The sequence below is a fragment of the Herpailurus yagouaroundi genome, unplaced genomic scaffold (assembly GCF_014898765.1).
Source record: "Herpailurus yagouaroundi ecotype Mexico unplaced genomic scaffold, PumYag 67555, whole genome shotgun sequence".
NCBI classification, from domain to species: domain Eukaryota; kingdom Metazoa; phylum Chordata; class Mammalia; order Carnivora; family Felidae; genus Herpailurus; species Herpailurus yagouaroundi.
Window position 1 is genome coordinate 80,961 of NW_024420361.1, and position 4,762 is coordinate 85,722.

Genomic DNA, 4,762 nt, shown 5'->3' on the forward strand with positions numbered 1-4,762 from the left:
TTTTTAATTATTAGATATTATACATTTTAATATAGATTATGCTAAAAATCTTAGTATTAATAAATAAACACTATTATTTGCATCTATGATATACAGTATTAGCAAGCTGGTATCAATGATCAATTGAAGTATCAACAGTGTTTTGGTGTAGGACACATTAGGTTTTTTTTTTTTTGCCATTTCTATCACTGCTTTTCTGGCCATCATTGCTCATAACACCATCTGTTCCCACAAATCTTCATAGATGGACAGTCTACTCATTCAGAAATAGTAAGGGGTTAGAATGTTCAGAAAGTCAGGGGATGAGAATTTGCTGGAGATTTTCAGGAAGGTACCATAATTAGTCATATAAATTATGGAAGTAGCACATTTACATTCACTTTTGTGGAGAATCAATTTATTTAATAAATATGGCTAGGAATCAAGGTAGATAATTTATTAGGATTTTACAGAAATAAGTGAAAGCCTTTTTGTATTTTGGGTGCTTGCAAATTTGATGCCCAATGTTCCCAGATATAGATACAGTTGACCCTTGAACAACACAACGGTTTGGAAAGTGGACCCCCACACAGTCAAAAATCTGCATATAATTTTGACTCCCCCAAAACCTAACTACTAATAGCCTGCTGTTGACTAGATGCCCTACCAATAACATAGTCAATTAACACATATTTTGTATGTTATATATTACATATTGTATTTTTATAATAAAGTAAACTAGAGAAAATAAAATGTTATTAAGAAAATCATAAGGGAAAAAATAATATAAAAACAGGGAGGGGGACAAAACAAAAGAGATTCATAAATATGGAGAAAAAACTGAGGGTTGCTGGAGGGGTTGTGGGAGGGGGATGGGGTAAATGGTTAAGGGGCATTAAGGAATCTACTGAAATCATTGCTTCACTATATACTAATTTGGATATAAATTTTAAAAAATAAAAAATAAAGTTAACTAAAAAAAAGAAAATCATAAGGAAGAAAATATGCATTTATAGTACTGTACTATATGTATGGAAAACTAATCTGCATATAAGTGGACCCATGCAGTTCAAACCCATGTTTTTCAACGGTCAGCTGTATTCCATGCAATTCAAACCCATGTTGTTCAACGGTCAACTGTATTTTCTTTTTTCTTTTTTTTTTCATTTTTTAAATGTTTATTTATTTTTGAGAGAAAGCGAGACAGAGTGCGAGCTGGGGAGGGGTAGAGAGAAAGGGAGACACAGAATCTGAAGCAGGCTTCAAGCTCTAAGCTTCAAGCTCTACGCACAGAACCCATGCAGGGCTGGAATACACAGACTGTGAGATCGTGACCTGAGCCGAAGTCAGACTGATCCACCCAGGCTCCCCATGGGTCAAATGTATTTTCTGTTCAACGTTATTGGTAATTAGACAACAAAAGCTATATTTTCAAACTGTAATGGCAAAAAAATATTAGAATATATTGTTGCAATATGAACATTTCTGCATTTTTGTTTTTACTTAGAATGTTGCTATAATAATTGAGTCTTGTAACAGAAGACATGAGCTTATGAAATTTATATTTAGAGAAAAGTGAAAGCCAAGTGATTTTGGGCAGTCAGGAGCCCAGCAGTGGGTATGAGATTATTTAAACTCTCTGAAAGCAAGAGACTAGTAGTGGAACAAGGACAAGAAATTCAGAGCACACAGTTTGACCATTCTGCAAATAATGGTATACATCCTCTTTCTGCTATTATTATTTAAAGCTAGCTAGTATACAGAAGCTATAAAAACAGCTGGTCAGAACAGGCTTTTTCCCCTTCTAAAAACTTACTGAACATCTTTAATACCAAGATCCAGGATCTCAGTGGGTATATACAAATAATAATTGTAGAAGGAACACACACACACACACACACACACACACACACCCTTAGTTTCCAGTGTTCATCTAATTTGATCTAGAATACTGTGCTATGAGTTAGCATATAATTTATTATTTAGCAGATGGAAAAATAGGTCAGAGACATCCACCCCCAAGCAGGATTTACTCTCAAGTCCCATTTTGCCTATGTTAAAATCAACCAATTTAAACTTAGCCTACAATTACAGAGTATTAGACTTGGAAAGGACCAGAGAAGCAATCAATCTTAACCCTTTATTTTTACATTTTCATTCATCCTTTGGACAAATTATTGAATGCCTACTATGTGTTAGGCTCATTAATAGGTGTTAAGGGATACAGTGGCAAATACGATAGTCTTTGTCATCAAGAATCTCATGGTCTAGGGAAGTGCCTCTCAAGCTCTAATGTTTATACAGATCAGCTGGGAAATCCTGTGAACATGTAGATTTTAATCCACAATTCAGTATGTCTAGGATGGGGCTTAAGGTTCTGCATTGCTAACAAGTTCCCAGGTGATGCTCATGTTGCTGTTCCACAGACCATATTTTGAGATAGAAGGGTTTAAAGAGTGAATATGTGAGAAATGGGTCTAAAGAGGCCAAGTGACCTGTCCAATATTACAGGAAAAATCTAGTGATAGAGTCCAGATCCCTGACTCTTAATACAGTGCCACTTCTATTCTCTCACACCACTCTGAAGATCAGAGTTTATTTATTATTTGACTTAGGCATCACCAACACCTTTGAAGTGCTTATAATTGTTGGACTTAAATACTGACAATTTAATGGTAAGTATTGCAAATTTCTGTTTGCATTAGAAGATGTATTTTAAAAAGTATGCTTGGAAAGGCCCTTTCACAGAAATTCTAGAGTCCAGAGGAAAGATACACAAATCCAGAAACATGCACAGAGTGGTTAAAGACAATGTATTACTGTTTATACTCATTTGTACAAGAAAAATTTATTCACAGCCTACTCTATGCATAGACAATAATCTTTACTCACATCTATACTCATAATACATTTTACAGTGCTAATAATACAAAGAAATATTCAGTAAGTCCTTTTGGCTAAATGATAACATTCAAGTAGATACTATGGAAGGTCAACTGCAGTCTTTGAGCCCTCTCCTAAAGGAATTTGAGATCTTGTTGTAGGAACAAGCCTTACATTTTTACATCATTTTCAGAGAATAATTCCTACATATGAGCATGATTATGACCTTGTGATACAGACTGTTATTAAATAGGGCTGGAACAATTAAAAATTGTGGAAACTTAAGTATAGACTGGGACTCATCAGAAGTCTTGACAAAGTACATAAAAATTCAAATGAAATATAAAGAGATTAGAAAGTTTGTTTCTTTGCAAAGGTACCATGACAATATTTAAAGTAGAGGGACTCCGTGCAAAAGTGCAGAGATAGCATTGACAATGAGAGGTTTAGTTGCTAGTAGATTGACCTGGCATGGTGGAATTTGGATTGTGGAGGTTCTAATGTGAAGGAAAACTATTGTATAGATACAGGATGAACATTCTGAAGGAATGTTCTCTAAAACCACACAATAGAAATGTATAACACAAAGGTTTTTACTTTGTTCTGACTTCCTCTTGGATAAATATCCTGATGTTGACATATTATCATCACTTTATTAAGATTTATCACTCAGCTTATATATTTAGTTAGGAGTCCAGATTTACCTAACATTAAAATGTAGTATGAAGTATATTGGAACTTAAAAAATATTTGTATATTTTATTGACTTCAGGGAGTGTGACTTTAAGTAAGCTAATATCCAGTTATCCAGCTTTTTTGGTAACAAAAAATCTTTAAAATTCATAGCAGTTACCAACACTGTCTTGTAATACATTAGAAGACAGTGACAGCTGTCTAGTGCAATATTAGATTTATAACTCCTCATAGAATAAATGCATTAAACATTCTATACATCATTTCTACAGTATGTCTGAAGGTACTACTAAACACTTAATCATGGATATATAATCAACAGAGATTTACATTTTATTGTGAAGATTCTTAACATAAATCTCTATGAATTTCCATTAAACATATATTAGGCCTATGAATTACTTACAAGATTATAAGAAACATGAATGAGAGAGGATACATGACTTGGCTAGTGTAAATTGAGGCAAAAATAACCCATTGATAATAGTTTATGTCTTCTTAAATTCCTAAATGCACTTTTCTGAATTTATGGTGAACTTGACTCAAATGCTTGTCAATCCTTAAGAATATTAATTACTCAGAATTCTCCATGCTGCCTTTTTTGACTTTCCACTCATATATTCTATTTTCTTTTCTTTTCTTTTTTTATGGAACACTTCAGGAATTTGCATGTCATCCTTGCACGGAGGACATGCTAATCTATATATTGTTCCAATTTTAGTATATGTTCTGCCAAAGTGAGCACTCATATATTATATTTTCTTTTAAAAATGCATTTTTGAATCTTTCTGATCAAGCTCTTAATTTATTAACACGTGTAAATTTAGTTTTATCCCATCTCAAGTAGCAGCTATGAAACCACTCTTTGGGAATCACTGTAATGAGTACTTTGCATATTATGGAATATATCTTCTTGTTTGTGTACAGACTGTGTTGATCATACAAGGCTCAACCCATTATATTACTTTGTATATTCTTCTACTTCAGAGATTAGTGTCTATCTACACATCCTGACTCTGAGTCTACAAGATAGAAATCTCTTGGGTCCTTCCACACTTTGTTTACTTCCTTTAACTCTTGGCAGCTCCAGTTCTGTCTCTGGCAGCTGTTTGGGAAAAATCCTTTTTAACATTCCCTGACAGGCTCTTAGATAATTCTGGGAAGTTTACTAACTTGCCCTTCTAAACCTCTAGTGCTTTCTTTCCTT

General features: G+C 33.7%; 1 non-coding gene across 1 annotated transcript; it reads right to left on the reverse strand.

The window, feature by feature from the left end:
* Positions 1-4,196: 4,196 nt before the first annotated feature.
* Positions 4,197-4,300, reverse strand: LOC121025221 (U6 spliceosomal RNA). Its single transcript, XR_005787981.1, has one exon. It is a non-coding gene; the product is annotated as a U6 spliceosomal RNA (small nuclear RNA).
* Positions 4,301-4,762: the final 462 nt, after the last annotated feature.